This window comes from Panulirus ornatus, chromosome 46, assembly GCF_036320965.1.
Source record: "Panulirus ornatus isolate Po-2019 chromosome 46, ASM3632096v1, whole genome shotgun sequence".
Lineage (NCBI taxonomy): Eukaryota > Metazoa > Arthropoda > Malacostraca > Decapoda > Palinuridae > Panulirus > Panulirus ornatus.
This window is the reverse complement of record NC_092269.1, coordinates 8,642,472-8,664,227: the sequence shown is the minus strand read 5'-3', so window position 1 is coordinate 8,664,227 and position 21,756 is coordinate 8,642,472. Positions and strand designations below refer to the sequence as shown.

At 51.1% G+C, this 21,756-nt stretch overlaps 2 protein-coding genes across 10 annotated transcripts in view; one reads left to right on the top strand and one right to left on the bottom strand.

Annotated features, from left to right (window-relative positions):
* The window catches only part of LOC139763353 (uncharacterized), a 41,930-nt gene extending 25,301 nt beyond the window's left edge, over positions 1 to 16,629 (bottom strand). Inside the window, exon 1 of one of the 2 annotated variants that reach the window (XM_071689374.1) lies at positions 16,582 to 16,629. The gene's annotated coding sequence lies outside the window, so the exon portion shown is untranslated. The remainder of the gene's footprint in view (positions 1 to 16,581) is intronic. The other variant, XM_071689375.1, reaches the window with a different exon arrangement.
* Positions 1 to 21,756, top strand: part of LOC139763124 (uncharacterized) — a 273,587-nt gene that overhangs the window by 94,894 nt on the left and 156,937 nt on the right. The gene's annotated exons all lie outside the window — the stretch shown is intronic.

Genomic DNA, 21,756 nt, shown 5'->3' with positions numbered 1-21,756 from the left:
CGATCCTTGAGTACGACGGTACACGATCCTTGAGCACGACGGTACACGATCCTTGAGCACGACGGTACACGATCCTTGAGCACGACGGTACATGATCCTTGAGCACGACGGTACAAGATCCTTGAGTACGACGGTACACGATCCTTGAGCACGACGGTACACGATCCTTGAGCACGACGGTACACGATCCTTGGGCACAAGTTACTACGGTACGGGGCTCTGGCCTTGGTTCAGACCCGACCCACAGGGTTTGGCTCAGATACACGTCCCTCAAAGGTCGTACGGCCGTCGTGCACAAGGGTCGTACGGCTGTCGTGCACAAGGGTCGTACTGTCGTCTGCAGCAACGCAGAGCTTTGTGTGTTGCGAGGGTGGTCGTCCAGAGAGAGGAACCTAAAGCCTCTTTGTCGTACACTTTTCACGAGACTGTCGCTCTATCGACCCGCCAGACTGCAGCCCACCTTAAAGTCGTGGTTCCCTGGAGATGTCGCATGGGTGCGACCGTGTTATCTTCCGCCGTCAGACGGGGTGCGACCATGGCACCCTCCGCTGTCCTACGGGTGCGACCATGTCACCCTCTGCTGTCGTACTGGTGCGACCATGTCACCCTCCGCTGTTCTACGGGTGCGACCATGGCACCCTCCGCTGTCCTACGGGTGCGACCATGGCACCCTCCGCTGTCCTACGGGTGCGACCATGGCACCCTCCGCTGTCCTACGGGAGCGACCGTCACATCCTCCGCTGTCGTACGGGTGCGACCGTCACATTCCCCCGCTGTCTAATGGGTGCGACCGTCACATCCTCCGCTGTCTTATGGGTGCGACCGTCACATCCTCCGCTGTCCTACGGGTGCGACCGTCACATCCTCCGCTGTCGTGCGGGTGCGACCGTCACATCCTCGGCCCGCCGGCGTGCCGTGTCGTTCAAAGTGCGTGACATATTGTCCCTCGGTGGTATGTGGAGCCGACGTGTAAGGTATGTGCCGTATATATATTGCCATGTGTTGAGCTGTGTGTGTGTGGCGGGCTGGTGGAATTGTAGATGTGGCCTCCACACACACACTCTCTCTCTCTCTCTCTCTCTCTCTCTCTCTCTCTCTCTCTCTCTCTCTCTCTCTCTCTCTCTCTCTCTCTCTCTCTGTGTGTGTGTGGTGTGTGTGTGTGTGTTATGCTTTTGTTTCGTTTTCTGATTTTTATGATTTTGAGTTTTTTATAAGCCTACACGATTTTTATTGGTGTTGTGGACAATTATTTCCCATCATTATTGTTATTACCCTCAGGAAAAATGATGATATTTATATTCGGGTCACAATATGTGATTATTAATAGTCAATATATATATATATATATATATATATATATATATATATATATATATATATATATATAAGCTGAACCTCCGTTAATGTGTGAGGTGTGGACCCTCTCACTCTGGGGGTTGGCGTGGGTTGGACTGGCCTAACAGCACGTCATTGTGAGCCGTGATACCTCTCACTCACTCTCCCTGAACGCTCGCTCACCTTGCTCTCACATATTCCCCCCCCCCCCTTCCCCCTGAACATTGTCCACCCGGACAGTCCAGACTGGATCTCTGGGGTGGGGGGTGTGGTTTGGGGAGGGGGAAGGGATGTTTGAAGGCCAAAAGTTTTGGACAGGACATTTTTTTTTTTTTTTTCCTTTGTTATTACAGCCTAAAAAATTTAAGGGTGACTATAACTACCCCCGAGAAATTTATGGGGTATTTATTTTGGGTATTTTTCCCCCAGAGAAATGAACGGCGTATTTTTTTTTGGAGTATTTTTCCCCCCAGGAAATGAACGGCCGTATTTTTTTTTCCTCGTCCCAGGATTATGAAAAGCCGTATTTTTTCTTCTCCCGGGTTGATGAACGGCCGTATTTTCTGTCCACTGGATAATGAACAGTCGTATTTTTCCCCCAGGGTAATGAACGGCCGTATTTTTCTCCCACGGTAATGATCGACCGTATATATTTTCCCAGGGTAATGAACGACCATGAATATTTTCCCCAGGGTAATGAACTACCATAAATATTTTCCCCCAGGGTAATGAACGACCATAAATTTTTTCCCCCAGGGTAATGAACTACCATAAATATTTTCCCCCAGGGTGAATGAACGACCATAGAATGTTTTCCCCCAGGGTAATGAACGACCATAATATTTTCCCCCAGGGTAATGAACGACCATGAATATTTTCCCCCAGGGTGATGAACGACCATAAATATTTTCCCCAGGTAATGAACGACATGATATTTTCCCCAGGGTAATGAACGATCATAAATATTTTCCCCCAGGGGTAATGAACGACCATAAATATTTTCCCCCACGGTAATGAACGAGCATAGATATTTTCCCCCAGGGTAATGAACGATCATAGATATTTTCCCCCTGAGTAATGAACGTCCATAAATATTTTCCCCCAGGGTAATGAACGACCATAAATATTTTCCCCCAGGGTAATGAACGACCATAAATATTTTCCCCCAGGGTAATGAACGACCATAAATATTTTCCCCCAGGGTAATGAACGACCATAAATATTTTCCCCCAGGGTAATGAACGACCATGAATATTTTCCCCAGGGTAATGAACGACCATAAATATTTTCCCCCAGGGTAATGAACAATCATAAATATTTTCCCCCAGGGTAATGAACGACCATAAATATTTTCCCCAGGGTAATGAACGACCATAAATATTTTCCCCCAGGGTAATGAACGACCATAAATATTTTCCCCCAGGTAATGAACGACCTTAATATTTTCCCCCAGGGTAATGAACGACCATAAATATTTTCCCCCAGGGTAATGAACGACCATAAATATTTTCCCCCAGGGTAATGAACGGCCATAGATACTTTTCCCCCCAAGGTAAGGAAAGATCGGATCTCTCGCCACCCAGGGTAGTGACCAGTGTGTGTAGTGAGGGGAAGTGAGGTGGTTTGATCAGCTGACCATCTCCTGGTGGAGTGTTGTGCTGCTACGTTAAACTTGAGAACGACCTCCACGTGGGAAGTGGTCATCTCATGGGGTTAAGTCCTCTTCAGAGGATTAAATCCCCTTCCTTAGAGGGTTAAGTCCTCTTCAGAGGATTAAATCCCCTTCCTTAGAGGGTTAACTCCTCTTTAGAGGATTAGATCCCCTTCCTTAAAGGGTTAACTCCTCTTTAAAGGATTAAGTCCCCTTCCTTAAAGGGTTAACTCCTCTTTAGAGGATTAGATCCCCTTCCTTAGAGGGTTAAGTCCTCTTCAGAGGATTAAATCCCCTTCCTTAGAGGGTTAACTCCTCTTTAGAGGATTAGATCCCCTTCCTTAGAGGGTTAAGTCCTCTTCAGAGGATTAAATCCCCTTCCTTAGAGGGTTAAGTCCTCTTCAGAGGATTAAATCCCCTTCCTTAGAGGGTTAAGTCCTCTTCAGAGGATTAAATCCCCTTCCTTAGAGGGTTAAGTCCTCTTCAGAGGATTAAATCCCCTTCCTTAGAGGGTTAAGTCCTCTTTAGAGGATTAGATCCCCTTCCTTAGAGGGTTAACTCCTCTTTAGAGGATTAGATCCCCTTCCTTAGAGGGTTAAGTCCTCTTCAGAGGATTAAATCCCCTTCCTTAGAGGGTTAAGTCCTCTTCAGAGGATTAAATCCCCTTCCTTAGAGGGTTAAGTCCTCTTCAGAGGATTAAATCCCCTTCCTTAGAGGGTTAACTCCTCTTTAGAGGATTAGATCCCCTTCCTTAGAGGGTTAACTCCTCTTTAAAGGATTAAGTCCCCTTCCTTAAAGGGTTAACTCCTCTTTAGAGGATTAGATCCCCTTCCTTAGAGGGTTAAGTCCTCTTCAGAGGATTAAATCCCCTTCCTTAAAGGGTTAACTCCTCTTTAGAGGATTAGATCCCCTTCCTTAGAGGGTTAAGTCCTCTTCAGAGGATTAAATCCCCTTCCTTAGAGGGTTAACTCCTCTTTAAAGGATTAAGTCCCCTTCCTTAAAGGGTTAACTCCTCTTTAAAGGATTAAGTCCCCTTCCTTAAAGGGTTAACTCCTCTTTAGAGGATTAGATCCCCTTCCTTAGAGGGTTAAGTCCTCTTCAGAGGATTAAATCCCCTTCCTTAGAGGGTTAAGTCCTCTTCAGAGGATTAAATCCCCTTCCTTAGAGGGTTAAGTCCTCTTCAGAGGATTAAATCCCCTTCCTTAGAGGGTTAACTCCTCTTTAAAGGATTAAGTCCCCTTCCTTAAAGGGTTAACTCCTCTTTAAAGGATTAAGTCCCCTTCCTTAAAGGGTTAACTCCTCTTTAAAGGATTAAGTCCCCTTCCTTAAAGGGTTAACTCCTCTTTAGAGGATTAGATCCCCTTCCTTAGAGGGTTAAGTCCTCTTCAGAGGATTAAATCCCCTTCCTTAGAGGGTTAAGTCCTCTTCAGAGGATTAAATCCCCTTCCTTAGAGGGTTAAGTCCTCTTCAGAGGATTAAATCCCCTTCCTTAGAGGGTTAAGTCCTCTTCAGAGGATTAAATCCCCTTCCTTAGAGGGTTAAGTCCTCTTCAGAGGATTAAATCCCCTTCCTTAGAGGGTTAAGTCCTCTTCAGAGGATTAAATCCCCTTCCTTAGAGGGTTAACTCCTCTTTAAAGGATTAAGTCCCCTTCCTTAAAGGGTTAACTCCTCTTTAGAGGATTAGATCCCCTTCCTTAAAGGGTTAACTCCTCTTTAAAGGATTAAGTCCCCTTCCTTAAAGGGTTAACTCCTCTTTAAAGGATTAAGTCCCCTTCCTTAAAGGGTTAACTCCTCTTTAGAGGATTAGATCCCCTTCCTTAAAGGGTTAACTCCTCTTTAGAGGATTAGATCCCCTTCCTTAGAGGGTTAAGTCCTCTTCAGAGGATTAAATCCCCTTCCTTAAAGGGTTAACTCCTCTTTAGAGGATTAGATCCCCTTCCTTAGAGGGTTAAGTCCTCTTCAGAGGATTAAATCCCCTTCCTTAGAGGGTTAAGTCCTCTTCAGAGGATTAAATCCCCTTCCTTAGAGGGTTAAGTCCTCTTCAGAGGATTAAATCCCCTTCCTTAGAGGGTTAACTCCTCTTTAAAGGATTAAGTCCCCTTCCTTAAAGGGTTAACTCCTCTTTAAAGGATTAAGTCCCCTTCCTTAAAGGGTTAACTCCTCTTTAAAGGATTAAGTCCCCTTCCTTAAAGGGTTAACTCCTCTTTAAAGGATTAAGTCCCCTTCCTTAAAGGGTTAACTCCTCTTTAAAGGATTAAGTCCCCTTCCTTAAAGGGTTAACTCCTCTTTAGAGGATTAGATCCCCTTCCTTAGAGGGTTAAGTCCTCTTCAGAGGATTAAATCCCCTTCCTTAGAGGGTTAACTCCTCTTTAAAGGATTAAGTCCCCTTCCTTAAAGGGTTAACTCCTCTTTAAAGGATTAAGTCCCCTTCCTTAAAGGGTTAACTCCTCTTTAAAGGATTAAGTCCCCTTCCTTAAAGGGTTAACTCCTCTTTAAAGGATTAAGTCCCCTTCCTTAAAGGGTTAACTCCTCTTTAAAGGATTAAGTCCCCTTCCTTAAAGGGTTAACTCCTCTTTAAAGGATTAAGTCCCCTTCCTTAAAGGGTTAACTCCTCTTTAGAGGATTAGATCCCCTTCCTTAAAGGGTTAACTCCTCTTTAGAGGATTAGATCCCCTTCCTTAAAGGGTTAACTCCTCTTTAGAGGATTAGATCCCCTTCCTTAGAGGGTTAAGTCCTCTTCAGAGGATTAAATCCCCTTCCTTAGAGGGTTAACTCCTCTTTAGAGGATTAGATCCCCTTCCTTAGAGGGTTAAGTCCTCTTCAGAGGATTAAATCCCCTTCCTTAGAGGGTTAACTCCTCTTTAGAGGATTAGATCCCCTTCCTTAGAGGGTTAAGTCCTCTTCAGAGGATTAAATCCCCTTCCTTAGAGGGTTAACTCCTCTTTAAAGGATTAAGTCCCCTTCCTTAAAGGGTTAACTCCTCTTTAGAGGATTAGATCCCCTTCCTTAGAGGGTTAAGTCCTCTTCAGAGGATTAAATCCCCTTCCTTAGAGGGTTAACTCCTCTTTAGAGGATTAGATCCCCTTCCTTAGAGGGTTAACTCCTCTTTAGAGGATTAGATCCCCTTCCTTAGAGGGTTAAGTCCTCTTCAGAGGATTAAATCCCCTTCCTTAGAGGGTTAACTCCTCTTTAGAGGATTAGATCCCCTTCCTTAGAGGGTTAAGTCCTCTTCAGAGGATTAAATCCCCTTCCTTAGAGGGTTAAGTCCTCTTCAGAGGATTAAATCCCCTTCCTTAGAGGGTTAAGTCCTCTTCAGAGGATTAAATCCCCTTCCTTAGAGGGTTAACTCCTCTTTAGAGGATTAGATCCCCTTCCTTAAAGGGTTAACTCCTCTTTAGAGGATTAGATCCCCTTCCTTAGAGGGTTAAGTCCTCTTCAGAGGATTAAATCCCCTTCCTTAGAGGGTTAACTCCTCTTTAGAGGATTAGATCCCCTTCCTTAGAGGGTTAACTCCTCTTTAGAGGATTAGATCCCCTTCCTTAAAGGGTTAACTCCTCTTTAAAGGATTAAGTCCCCTTCCTTAAAGGGTTAACTCCCCTTTAAAGGATTAAGTCCCCTTCCTTAAAGGGTTAACTCCTCTTTAGAGGATTAGATCCCCTTCCTTAAAGGGTTAACTCCTCTTTAGAGGATTAGATCCCCTTCCTTAAAGGGTTAACTCCTCTTTAAAGGATTAAGTCCCCTTCCTTAAAGGGTTAACTCCTCTTTAAAGGATTAAGTCCCCTTCCTTAAAGGGTTAACTCCTCTTTAGAGGATTAGATCCCCTTCCTTAAAGGGTTAACTCCTCTTTAAAGGATTAAGTCCCCTTCCTTAAAGGGTTAACTCCTCTTTAGAGGATTAGATCCCCTTCCTTAAAGGGTTAACTCCTCTTTAAAGGATTAAGTCCCCTTCCTTAAAGGGTTAACTCCTCTTTAAAGGATTAAGTCCCCTTCCTTAAAGGGTTAACTCCTCTTTAAAGGATTAAGTCCCCTTCCTTAAAGGGTTAACTCCTCTTTAAAGGATTAAGTCCCCTTCCTTAAAGGGTTAACTCCTCTTTAAAGGATTAAGTCCCCTTCCTTAAAGGGTTAACTCCTCTTTAAAGGATTAAGTCCCCTTCCTTAAAGGGTTAACTCCTCTTTAAAGGATTAAGTCCCCTTCCTTAAAGGGTTAACTCCTCTTTAAAGGATTAAGTCCCCTTCCTTAAAGGGTTAACTCCTCTTTAAAGGATTAAGTCCCCTTCCTTAAAGGGTTAACTCCTCTTTAAAGGATTAAGTCCCCTTCCTTAAAGGGTTAACTCCTCTTTAAAGGATTAAGTCCCCTTCCTTAAAGGGTTAACTCCTCTTTAAAGGATTAAGTCCCCTTCCTTAAAGGGTTAACTCCTCTTTAAAGGATTAAGTCCCCTTCCTTAAAGGGTTAACTCCTCTTTAAAGGATTAAGTCCCCTTCCTTAAAGGGTTAACTCCTCTTTAGAGGATTAGATCCCCTTCCTTAAAGGGTTAACTCCTCTTTAGAGGATTAGATCCCCTTCCTTAGAGGGTTAACTCCTCTTTAGAGGATTAGATCCCCTTCCTTAAAGGGTTAACTCCTCTTTAAAGGATTAAGTCCCCTTCCTTAAAGGGTTAACTCTTCGTTAAAGGATTAAGTCCCCTTCCTTAAAGGGTTAACTCCTCTTTAAAGGATTAAGTCCCCTTCCTTAAAGGGTTAACTCCTCTTTAAAGGATTAAGTCCCCTTCCTTAAAGGGTTAACTCCTCTTTAAAGGATTAAGTCCCCTTCCTTAAAGGGTTAACTCCTCTTTAGAGGATCAGATCCCCTTCCTTAAAGGGTTAACTCCTCTTTAGAGGATTAGATCCCCTTCCTTAAAGGGTTAACTCCTCTTTAAAGGATTAAGTCCCCTTCCTTAAAGGGTTAACTCCTCCTTAAATGATCAGATCCCCTTCCTTAGAGGGTTAAGTCCTCTTCAGAGGATTAAATCCCCTTCCTTAGAGGGTTAAGTCCTCTTCAGAGGATTAAATCCCCTTCCTTAGAGGGTTAAGTCCTCTTCAGAGGATTAAATCCCCTTCCTTAGAGGGTTAAGTCCTCTTCAGAGGATTAAATCCCCTTCCTTAGAGGGTTAACTCCTCTTTAAAGGATTAAGTCCCCTTCCTTAAAGGGTTAACTCCTCTTTAGAGGATTAGATCCCCTTCCTTAAAGGGTTAACTCCTCTTTAGAGGATTAGATCCCCTTCCTTAAAGGGTTAACTCCTCTTTAAAGGATTAAGTCCCCTTCCTTAAAGGGTTAACTCCTCTTTAAAGGATTAAGTCCCCTTCCTTAAAGGATTAAGTCCCCTTCCTTAAAGGGTTAACTCCTCTTTAAAGGATTAAGTCCCCTTCCTTAAAGGGTTAACTCCTCTTTAGAGGATTAGATCCCCTTCCTTAGAGGGTTAACTCCTCTTTAGAGGATTAGATCCCCTTCCTTAAAGGGTTAACTCCTCTTTAGAGGATTAGATCCCCTTCCTTAGAGGGTTAAGTCCTCTTCAGAGGATTAAATCCCCTTCCTTAGAGGGTTAACTCCTCTTTAGAGGATTAGATCCCCTTCCTTAGAGGGTTAAGTCCTCTTCAGAGGATTAAATCCCCTTCCTTAGAGGGTTAAGTCCTCTTCAGAGGATTAAATCCCCTTCCTTAGAGGGTTAAGTCCTCTTCAGAGGATTAAATCCCCTTCCTTAGAGGGTTAAGTCCTCTTCAGAGGATTAAATCCCCTTCCTTAGAGGGTTAACTCCTCTTTAGAGGATTAGATCCCCTTCCTTAGAGGGTTAACTCCTCTTTAGAGGATTAGATCCCCTTCCTTAGAGGGTTAAGTCCTCTTCAGAGGATTAAATCCCCTTCCTTAGAGGGTTAACTCCTCTTTAGAGGATTAGATCCCCTTCCTTAGAGGGTTAAGTCCTCTTCAGAGGATTAAATCCCCTTCCTTAGAGGGTTAACTCCTCTTTAGAGGATTAGATCCCCTTCCTTAAAGGGTACACCACTACACTACCACCACCACACTACACTACACTACCACACCACACTACCACCACACCACTACACCACCACCACACCACATTACCACACTACACTTCCACACCACTTCACCCCACACTACACTACCACCATCACCATACCACCACCACACCACTACCACACCACTACACTACCACACCACCACACCCACACTCTTCCACACCCCACTACACTACCACTCCACATTACCTTCACCACCACACCCCACACTCTACCACACCCCACTACACTACCACACCACCTCACAACACTACACTACCACACCACACTACCACCAACACCACACACCACACTACCACCAACACCACACACCACGCCACACTACCACCACGCCCCACACTACCACACCACACTACCACCAACACCACACCATACCACGCCACACCACCAATACGCCCCACACTCTACCACACCACACTACCACCAACACCACACCACGCCACACCACCACCACGCCCCACACTCTACCACGCCACACCACACTACCACCAACACCACACCATACCACGCCACACCACCACCACGCCCCACCACCACCACGCCCCACACTCTACCACACCACACTACCACCAACACCACACCACACCACACCACGCCACACCACCACCACGCCCCACACTCTACCACGCCACACCACACTACCACCAACACCACACCACACCACGCCACACCACCACCACGCCCCACACTCTACCACACCACACTACCACCAACACCACACCACACCACGCCACACCACCACCACGCCCCACACTCTTCCACACCACACTACCACCAACACCACACACCACACCACCACCACGCCTCACACTCTGCCACACCCCACCACCACTACACTACCAGATCACCACACCCCACACTCTACCACACCCCACCACCATCACACCAACACCACAACCCACACACTAACACACCCCACTACATTACCACACCACACTACATTACCACCACCACACCCCACCCCACCACCACCACAGTCTACCACACCCCACCACCACTACACTCTACCACACCCCACTAACACCATCACCACACTACCATACCGCATTACCTGCTGAGACCACACAATCACACGCCTCCACCACACTACCACAAACACACACACCCGCACACTAACCACACCCGCCCCCCACCAGACATGCCCCCACCACACATCTCCACTTCACTCGCTAATTATCCATCAACGCCACATCATTAACAGTAATAATTATCTCTAATCATTAAGAAATGGCTTATTTATTTTGTTTCCGTATTGTGGACTTGGGTCTTATTTTACCTTTTCCTTTCGTTCGTCTTGTGGGAAGAACGTTAGCAGGTGACACGGAGGCGGTGACCGAAGAACAATGGGGCCGATGATTTGTGGATGTGTTCTGCGGCAGCGTAGCGCCGCATGCGGCCCTGCCCACCCGCCAGGGTCGCGGGTGGGTTGCGGCAGCGTTTAGCGCCGCATGCGGCCCTGCCCACCCGCCAGGGTCGCGGGTGGGTTGCGGCAGTGTTTAGCGCCGCATGCGGCCCTTGCCCACCCGCCAGGGGTCGCGGGAGTCGTCCCTGACCTGCGGTAGTGTAGTTCCGCATGCGGCCTTCCCCCCCCCCCCCCCCGTCTGGGCCGCAGGCAGACGGGGGTACGAATGCTCTCCTTTACTGCGGCTTCCCCCCCCCCCCCCTCCCCCTTTGTTGCTACCCGAGTTTTGAGGTGGATTCGAACCTGGGACGCTGGAGGACCGCACGGCGGCGCCCCCCCCCCCCCCCCCGCCCCCCCGCCCCCGGGACGTTTCTGCCAGTCTGGTTACCCCCGCCCCGGCCGGAGGGGGTGTTGCGGCCCCACGGGGCGCGGGGCTCGAAGCTGTGTTTACGCTCTTCTCCGGCTGGGAAAGGATCAAGGTAGCCATACCCACAGCTGCTGGGGGCCCCGGAACCACAGCTGCTGGGGGCCCCGGAACCACAGCTGCTGGGGGCCCCGGAACCACAGCTGCTGGGGGCCCGGAACCACAGCTGCTGGGGGCCCCGGAACCACAGCTGCTGGGGCCCCCGGAACCACAGCTGCTGGGGGCCCCGGAACCACAGCTTCTGGGGGCCCGGAACCACAGCTGCTGGGGGCCCGGAACTACAGCTGCTGGGGACCCGGAACCGCAGCTGCTGGGGACCCGGAACCGCAGCTGCTGGGGGCCCCGGAACTACAGCTGCTGGGGGCCCGGAACCGCAGCTGCTGGGGGCCCGGAACCACAGCTGCTGGGGCCCCGGAACCGCAGCTGCTGGGGGCCCGGAACCACAGCTGCTGGGGGCCCGGAACCGCAGCTGCTGGGAGCCCGGAACTACAGTTGCTGGGGGCCCGGAACTACAGCTGCTGGGGGCCCGGAACCGCAGCTGCTGGGGGCCCAGATCTACAGCTGCTGGGGGCCCAAATCTACAGCTGCTGGGGGCCCGGAACTACAGCTGCTGGTGGCCCGGAACCGCAGCTGCTGGGGGCCCAGATCTACAGCTGCTGGGGGCCCGGATCTACAGCTGCTGGAGGCCCGGATCTACAGCTGCTGGTGGCCCGGAACTACAGCTGCTGGTGGCCCGGAACCGCAGCTGCTGGGGGCCCAGATCTACAGTTGCTGGGGGCCCAGATCTACAGCTGCTGGGGGCCCGGAACTACAGCTGCTGGGGGCCCGGAACTACAGCTGCTGGGGGCCCGGACCCTCAGTCATTGGGGCCCGGATTCTTTGTCCCCAGGGGAGCGACCATGTAATCCCCCAGTGAACATTAGCCAGTCGTGCCCCCTGCATTGCAGAACACACACACACTCCCTCATAGGGACATCCATGACTCTACCATGCAGAACACACACACACACACACACTCCCTCATGGGGACGTCCATGACTCTACCATGCAGAACACACACACACACACACTCCCTCATGGGGACGTCCATGACTCTACCATGCAGAACACACACACACACACACACACATACACACACACAGACACTCCCTTTTTTTCTTCTTCATGTTTGGGCTGGGTGGCCACTCTCGCCACACAAGGCCACTCCACTGGCCCACCCCCAGGACGACCTCCTCCTCCTGCTCCTCCTCCTGCAGGAGATACGGATCGCCACAAGTGCCCTGGGCCCAGCTGGTGTGTGTGTGAGAGAGAGGCGCGCCGCGCACCACAAGCTGTTGGGCCAGCAGATGGTAAAGTACGAAACTTTATTTTTATCTAATTTCTTCTTCTTCGTCCAGTGTACCGAGGTCAGTCCTAGCCGTACTGGTCCACTTTACGATGGTTAATTAATTACCTCGTTAGGTCGTCTCGTGTTGGTGGTCTGTTGTGGTGATGGAGGGGGCGGAGCGGTGGGGGGGGGCCCCTTGAATTCCCCCGTGGGTGTGTGTGTGTGTGTGTTGGTCTGTCTCCCGGCTGGAGGATTAGGACTCTCTCTCTCTCTCTCTCTCTCTCTCTCTCTCTCTCTCTCTCTCTCTCTCTCTCTCTCTCTCTCTCTCTCTCTCGCGTGTGTGTGTGTGTAAACACGTTCCACTTTGTGCAGGTACGTTTACGGGCGTCGCGGTCCTTTGACCTGTGTAAATCATTTACATAGATGGGGTGTGGGATGTGGGGGGAATGGGATGATAACAGCGTCCCTCCCTCTCCACCCACACTGGCCCGCCTCCTCCTCCCTTCTGTGGGATATCCCAGATCCCGCTCACTCCACCGTGTGTGTGTGTGTGTGTGTGTGTGTGTGTTGTGCCCTTCTCCTATATGGTCGTTAACGACCTCCTTACAGCAGTTCGCCATCGTTTGCTTGGCTCATGGTCCAGTTCGCTTGCTCGTTCGCCTCCTGCTGGGGGTAGATGTGTCGGTGGCCGTGGGCAGTACAGTTCATAATGGATTCGTTATTCTTACGTTCTATTTTGCTCTCGAGGACGCATCTCGTGTGTCACATCCTGACACACCCCCAGTGCTGGGGGAGGAGGAGGAAGGCGGCGCCCCTGTGGCAGTACATGAACACTGGGGACATGTGATGCGTCCTCGGTAAAACATGGTGAGGTGGTCTGTAGGGCGGCCTGGATGTGGAATTAGGGAGCTGTGGTTTCGGTGCATGACACATGGCAGCTTGAGAAATGGAGGTGAATGGATGTGGCCTGCCTTACTTCGTCCGTTCCCTGGCGTTGCCTTGCTGACGCGGGAAACGGCGATTATGGAATTAGGGAGCTGTGGTTTCGGTGCATGACACATGGCAGCTTGAGAAATGGAGGTGAGCGGATGTGACCTGCCTTACTTCGTCTCTTCCCCGGCGTTGCCTTGCTGACGCGGGAAACGGCGATCAAGCATAAAGGAAACCACACACACACACACACACGCTTGAGGGGGTGAAAGGGGGGGGGGGAATCTCTGTGGTGCTGGCCGGATCAGCTGAGTTGGGCCCAGCTGGGCTCGATCAGCTGAGCTGGGCCCAGCTGAGCCAGCCTGACCAGCTGAGCTTAATCACGTGAGCCGGGAAGGGTCGGCACACCCAACACCGCTTTCCTGTGAAGCATACGCCCGGTAGTGCAGCCCGTGTGGAGCATACGCCTGGTAGTGCAGCCCGTGTGGAGCATACGCCTGGTAGTGCAGCCGTGTGGAGCATACGCCCGGTAGTGCAGCCCGTGTGGGGCATACGCCCGGAAGTGCAGCCCGTGTGGAGCATACGCCTGGTAGTGCAGCCCGTGTGGAGCATACGCCCGGTAGTGCAGCCCGTGTGGAGCATACGCCTGGTAGTGCAGCCCGTGTGGAGCATACGCCTGGTAGTGCAGCCCGTGTGGAGCATACGCCCGGTAGTGCAGCCCGTGTGGGGCATACGCCCGGAAGTGCAGCCCGTGTAGAGCATACGCCCGGTAGTGCAGCCCGTGTGGAGCATACGCCCGGTAGTACAGCCCGTGTGAGGCATACGCCCGATAGTGCAGCCCGTGTGTAGCATACGCCCGGTAGTGCAGCTCGTGTGGAGCATACGCCCGGTAGTGCAGCTCGTGTGGAGCATACGCCCGGTAGTGCAGCCTGTGTGGAGCATACGCCTGGCAGTGAAGCCCGTGTGGACCATGCGCGCTGCAGTCCAGCCTTGCTCTAGAGCGTACACCCGGCAGTGCAGCCCGTCTGGAGCATACGCCCGGTAGTGCAGCCCCTCTAGAGTATACGCCCGGTAGTGCATTTCCTCTGGAGTATACGCCCGGTAGTACTCCCTCGTCTATGTAACGTTCGCCTCTCTTCCCCGATATGCCACAGGCAGCATACGCCCGGCAGTGCAGCCCATGTGGAGCATACGCCCGGTAGTGCTCCTCGTCTACAGTACACGCCCGGTAGTACACTTTGTCTGAAGTATACGCCCGGTAGTGCAGGCCGTTTGAAGCATACGCACACGTGCATTCCGAACCTGCCTAGCTCCTTCCTCCGTGTGCACACACACACACACACACACATCTGGTTCTCTGCATGTGAAGCAGATTATGCATTTCTTCTGGTATGAAACATATTTACCTGCTTCTGTTCCAGTGAAACAGATTACAGTTTCACGTTCGAGTGGATCAGGTGTGATCTGTTTCACAGCGAAGCGATCGATCTGGTTCGCCTCTAGTGAATCATTGATCTGTTTCACATCTAGTGAAACAGTTGGTCTGTTTCCCGTAGAGTGAAGCGATTGATTTGCTTCACATCTAGTAAAACGGTGTATCTGTTTCACATCAAGTGAAACTCGATCTGTTTCCCGTAGAGTGAAGCGATTGATCTGCTTCACATCTAGTAAAACGGTGTATCTGTTTCACATCAAGTGAAACAGTCGATCTGTTTCCCGTAGAGTGAAGCGGTTGATCTGTTTCACATCTAGTAAATCAGTCGACCTGTTTCACATCTAGTGAAACAATTGACTCTCTCTCCCATACAGTGAAACAGTTGATCTGTTTCCCATATATTGAGGCGGTTGGTCTGCTTCCCACCTTGTGAAGCAGATTGTTTCATCTCCTGCGAAGCAGATCGTCGTCAGCGCTCGGTGGGGCCTCATGGGAAGCAGATGATCTGGCTCACTGTTTGCGAAGCAGATATGACGGGGCGTCCCGCCCTTGCCCCCCCCCCCCCCCTACCGCCTTTGTGGTTGAGGGGTATGGCTTACCAGAGCAACAGAAATTCTGTGTCACTTTCTATATAATGGGATGTTACATGATTGTGGTCGAGCAACAGAAATTTCTGTGTCACTTTCTATATGATGGGATGTTACATGATTGTGGTCGAGCAACAGAAATTTCTGTGTCACTTTCTATACAATGGGATGTTACATGATTGTGGTCGAGCAACAGAAATTTCTGTGTCACCTTCTATATGATGGGATGTTACATGATTGTGGTCGAGCAACAGAAATTCTATACAACAGACGCGCCATATTTGACCCACCTGCCCCACACACACTCCAGTACGTGTGTGTGGGGGTTCCGGAGTGGCGGCGTGGGTGGGGTAGTGTGTGGTGGGAGGTTTGGCGAGTGTGGTGGTACTGGTGTGTTGTGGTGGCGTGTGGTAGTGGGTGGTTGTGGTGTGGGAAGGGACGTGTGGTGGTGTGGTGTGTGGGAATGTGGGAGGGACGTGTGGTGGTGTGGTGTGTGGGAATGTGGGAGGGACGTGTGGTGGTGTGGTGTGTGGGAATGTGGGAGGGACGTGTGGTGGTGTGGTGTGTGGGAATGTGGGAGGGACGTGTGGTGGTGTGGTGTGTGGGAATGTGGGAGGGACGTGTGGTGTGGGAATGTGGGAGGGACGTGTGGTGGTGTGGTGTGTGGGAATGTGGGAGGGACGTGTGGTGGTGTGGTGGAAGCGTGTGGTGTGTTTGTGGTGGAGCGAGTTATTATGTATTTGTAGATTTGTGTACTCGTGTGTAAGTGTGTGTGTGTGTGTGTGTGTGTGTGTGTGATATTTCATAATTGCCTATGTATATGTATGTACGTGTCAGCATTGTGTTCGTGTGTTTGTTTTAAGTACAGTACTTGTTTGTGTGTGTGTGTGTGTGTGTGTGTGTATATATATATATATATATTATATATATATATATATATAATATATATATATATATATATATATATATATATACTTGAATGAGATGACTTGTTTATAGCTATCTTGTGTGTGTGTGTGTGTGTGTGTGTAGGAGCGCTTTATCTCACACGTAAGTATTAGATTTAACCCAGTAATTACCCCTCCCCCTCTTATATAGTGTTGTAGAACCATCGTCAAGGTTGTAACGAGGTGATTACAGTCGGTCACGTGTGGCGAGGAGGACAGTACACAAAATAAGTCTACGCGAGAGGGAGTTCACATTTCACTTGGTAAACCATAGATGTTGGTTGGTTTGGTTTTTCCATTTTTCCACTCCAGTCTCCCGAGAATGGGTCACTGTGAACTCCTTTTCCACTAGTTGTTCCCCTTCCCTTATGGAAGAGGAGGAGGAGGAGTGTGTGTGTGTGGGTGGGAGGGGCTTTGAAATATATATAAAAAGGTATTGATAATTGGAGGGAATCCAGTGGTATCTACCCACACCGGGCTTGTGTGTGTGTCTTCACGGTAGCACCAGCGACGTGATACTGGCGGCCCGTCCGCACACCAGCACACCGCCGCTAACCCACCTCTCTCTCTCTCTCTCTCTCTCTCTCTCTCTCTCTCTCTCTCTCTCTCTCTCTCGTGTGTCTCCTCCTCCTTCCTTCCCTCCTCCGGGCTGCGTCGCGCGCCCGCCTCTCTCTCTCTCTCTCTCTCTCTCTCTCTCTCTCTCTCTCTCTCTCTCTCTCTCTCTCTCTCTCCACTATGTATCCCTAAATACATATATATTTTTTTCTGTCTTTTTTTCTTGTGTGTGTGTGTGTGTGTATGTGTGTTGCCCAGCCAAGTCGTCCAGGGCGGAGACATGCACTCGAGAAACGGAAGGAAGCTTTCATCTACTCTGTAGATATTCTTTTCTTTAGGCATCTGAGAGAGAGAGAGAGAGAGAGAGAGAGAGAGAGAGAGAGAGAGAGAGAGAGAGAGAGAGAGGGGGGGGGGGGGGGGGTAAGCGGGACCAGGTTAGCGAGCGAGCGAGGGTGTGCCTGATTTTGACAAAGAGGCGTATTGCGTTCGAGTGGTCTCGCGTCAAAGGAATAAGCGGAGGGAGGAACATTGGTCATAGACGTGTGAGGAGTAAATCCTCCCCCCCCCCCACATCAAGCAGTGTGGCAGAAGCGGTGTTACCACCACACCGTGCTCACGGACCCACATCAAGCGGTGTTACCACCACACCGTGAGAGGACCCACATCAAGCGGTGTTACCACCACACCGTGAGAGGACCCACATCAAGCGGTGTGGCAGAAGCGGTGTTACCACCACACCGTGCTCACGGACCCACATCAAGCGGTGTGGTAGAAGCGGTGTTACAGTGTTATCAATAGACCGTTGTGAGCGTGGGCCCCGGTTTCTATAGATTGTATCGGGTATTGACAAGAGGCACTCCCCATCCCCCCCGCCCCAGCGCCCCGCCCCGCCCCACACCGCCCCGGGCCCCGCCCCACACCGCCCGTCCGTGCCAACACCCCCTCCCTCCCCTGGCCATCACTAGGTGTCACACACTCACCTGTGTCCCCCACACACTCACCTGTGTCCCCTCCCTCCATAGGTTCCCTCGGTATATGAACGTCCCAGGACGCTGTCTCGGGGCCCCTCACGTGGCGTGTCTTCTCCGGCCACTGTATGGATTTCCCGGGCTTGTGTTCCAGGAAACACAAGATGTCCAGACCCAGGTCGCAGGTCGGGCCATAATGACTGGTTTCGCTCCTGGGCCGCCCCCTCCCCCCCCCCCTCCCCAATAAGGGGGTCACCCCTCCCTCCCTCCCATACAGAGACGCTAGCCTCATAATCCAGTGTTTTGATTACCTTTGGTAATTACCCGTCTGGCGTTGGTAATTACCTCTCTGGCATTGGTAATTACCTCTCTGGCGTTGATGATTACCTCTCTGGCGTTGGTAATTACCTCTCTGGCATTGGTAATTACCTCTCTGGCGTTGATGATTACCTCTCTGGCGTTGGTAATACCCCTCTGGCGTTGGTAATTACCTCTCTGGCGTTGATGATTACCTCTCTGGCGTTGGTAATTACCTCTATGGCATTGGTAATTACCTCTCTGGCGTTGATGATTACCTCTCTGGCGTTGATGATTACCTCTCTGGCGTTGGTAATTACCTCTGGCGTTGGTATACTCTCTGGCGTTATATACCTCTTGGCGTTGGTAATTACCTCTCTGGCGTTGATAATTACCTCTATGGCGTTGGTAATTACCTCTCTGGCGTTGATGATTACCTCTCTGGCGTTGGTAATTACCTCTCTGGCGTTGGTAATTACCTCTCTGGCTTTGGTAATTACCTCTCTGGCGTTGGTAATTACCTCTTGCGTTTAATTACCTCTCTGGCGTTGATGATTACCTCTCTGGCGTTGTAATTACCTCTCTGGCGTTGGTAATTACCTCTCTGGCGTTGGTAATTACCTCTCTGGCGTTGATAATTACCTCTCTGGCGTTGGTAATTACCTCTATGGCGTTGGTAATTACCTCTCTGGCGTTGATGATTACCTCTCTGGCGTTGGTAATTACCTCTCTGGCGTTGGTAATTACCTCTATGGCGTTGATAATTACCTCTGCGTTGGTAATTACTCTGGTTGAATTACCTCTCTGGCGTTGGTAATTACCTCTCTGGCGTTGGTGATTACCTCTGGCGTTGATAATTACCTCTCTGGCGTTGGTAATTACCTCTGGCGTTGGTAATTACCTCTCTGGCGTTGGTAATTACCTCTGGCGTTGGTAATTACCTCTGGCGTTGGTAATTACCTCTTGGCGTTGATGATTACCTCTGGCGTTGATAATTACCTCTCTGGCGTTGGTAATTACCTCTGGCGTTGGTAATTACCTCTCTGGCGTTGGTAATTACCTCTGGCGTTGATGATTACCTCTGGCGTTGATAATTACCTCTATGGCGTTGATAATTACCTCTCTGGCGTTGATAATTACCTCTCTGGCGTTGGTAATTACCTCTCTGGCGTTGATAATTACCTCTCTGGCGTTGGTAATTACCTCTGGCGTTGGTAATTACCTCTCTGGCGTTGATGATTACCTCTGGCGTTGGTAATTACCTCTGGCGTTGATGATTACCTCTGGCGTTGATAATTACCTCTATGGCGTTGATAATTACCTCTCTGGCGTTGATAATTACCTCTCTGGCGTTGGTAATTACTTCTCTGGCGCTACCTGTGTGTGTGCGCGTGGCATTACACCACGATGCCTGTTTGGCAGTGAGGCGGGGAAGAAAGTGTATGTGATGGTTCAGTGGCTGACGCCAAGACGTTGCTTGGGTGTGTCGCAGTAAGGGAGGTAATCACTTGATGGGGTATGGCTGTACGACCCTTGATGGGGGCACGGCGGTACGACCCTTGATGGGGCACAGCATTACGACCCTTGACGGGGGCGCACGGCGGTACGACCCTTGACGGGGGCGCACGGCGGTACGACCCTTGACGGGGGCACGGCATTACGACCCTTGACGGGGGGGGCACGGCGGTACGACCCTTGACGGGACACGGCGGTACGACCCTTGACGGGGGCGCACGGCATTACGACCCTTGACGGGGGGGGCACGGCGGTACGACCCTTGACGGGGGGACACGGCGGTACGTGTTCCATGGGTCGTCACCCTCTTCGGGAGTCGTCGTCGTCGTTCCGGCGTACCCCGGGGTCGTGTGCCGACCTCGCACCGGGTTCGTTCCGTCGTCCCGTCGTCGCGTTCAAGGGATAGGACGTCCCAGAACGGGGAATGGTAGGAACGGGCCAGGGGATTTGGGAGGGGGAGGAGGGATTATGTCGGAAGGGGGGTGGGTTGAGGAACTGATGGGGGAATGGAGAGGGAGGGCGGGTGTGATGGGAATGGGACGGGAGTCTATATGTGAGGGGGTGTTGTTCTGGCTGATGAGATCCCGGCAGATAGACCCCTCTCTCCCTCCCGCCCCACAGCCTTGGGGACTCTGCTGGGGGACACAGCCTAGGGGCACTGCTGGGGGACACAGCCTGGGGACACAGCCTAGGGGCACTGCTGGGGACACAGCCTGGGGGCACTGGTTGGGTACACAGCCTGGGGACACTCCCGGGGGACACAGCCTGGGGGCACTGCTGGAGGCACTGCTAGGGGACACTGGTTGGGTACACAGCCTGGGGACACAGCCTAGGGGCACTGCTGGGGGACAGCCTGGGGACACAGCCTGGTGGCACTGCTGGAGGACAGCCTTGGGGCACTGCTGGGGGACACAGCCTGGGGGCACAGCCTAGGGGCACTGCTGGGGGACAGCCTGGGGACACAGCCTAGGGGCACTGCTGGGGACACAGCCTGGGGACACTGTTGGGTACACAGCCTGGGGACACAGCCTAGGGGCACTGCTGGGGGACACAGCCTGGGGACACTGGTTGGGTACACAGCCTGGGGACACTGCCGGGGGACACAGCCTGGGGGCACTGCTGGGGACACTGCTGGGGGACAGCCTGGGGACAGTTCAGGGGGTTACATTGCAAGGGCACGTAGTCTCGGGACAATATGGGGGTGAAGGGGGGAAAAGACATCCTGGGGGAGTGGGGGGTGCACACCACACTTATCATAGTCATGATGGTGATGGACCGGATCGAATTAATTGGAACGATGTGGTATACCGGGGGCGACGTGCTGTCGGTGGACTGGAACCGGGACATGTGAAGCGTCCTCGGTAAACCATGGAAAAGGCCTGGATGTGGAGCTGTGGTTTCGGTTCATTTACACAAGGCAGCTAGAGAATGGATAAATGTGCCAAAAACAAAAAGAGGTGGTTCTGTCTTCATTCTGTACTTGGCGCTACCTCGCTGGCGCTGGAAACGGCGGACAAGCATCAAGGAGAGGAAAACCGAATAGCGGTGATGACCTCCATAGCCCTGTGTGTGTGTGTGTGTGGTGTGTGTGTGTGTGTGTTGTCATGCGATGGGTATATTTATATATGACGGGAGGAGCCGTGCTCGCTTGTTGGGTCGTGGGGTCGGCGCCCTTCCCTTCCCCATCACTGCTGCCGCCGCGCCCCCATCACTGCTGCCGCGCCCCCCATCACTGCCCGCCACCAGTCCCACCCACCCTAGGCCTCGACCATCGCCAGCGCTCGTCACATGCAAATTTCCTGCATCTGTTTTGAATGATAATGGCCACCACAGGTGACGACCCCCCCCCCCCCCCAGCAGGGGGGAGGAGGAGGAGGGAGGGAGGGAAGGAAGGGTAGGTAGAGGGAGAGAGGTAGATAGATAGTGGGTAGGAAGGTGAGGGGGAGGGGTAGTAGATGAAGAAGGAAGGAGGGCGCTTGGTGAGGGTAGAGGGTTAGATAGATAGTGGGAGGGAGGGGTAGATGAAGAAGGGAAGGGGACGGTAGATGAAGATAGGAAGGAGGTAGATGAGGAGAGGAAAGAGGAGGTAGATGAAGGGTTAGAGTACCTATCTACTAGGAAAGAGGGAGAAAAAGAGAACGGAGTGTAAGGTAGACTAAAATATAAAGGGACATGTATGTAAGAATTCCAAAGGAATACGTGAGAAGGATATAGTACAGCAGGGGAAGACTCTCCCATCCCCCCACCACTCCTTCCGGCTCAACACCCGGCATCAGGAATGGCTAAGATAGTAACCCCAACATATAATGTGA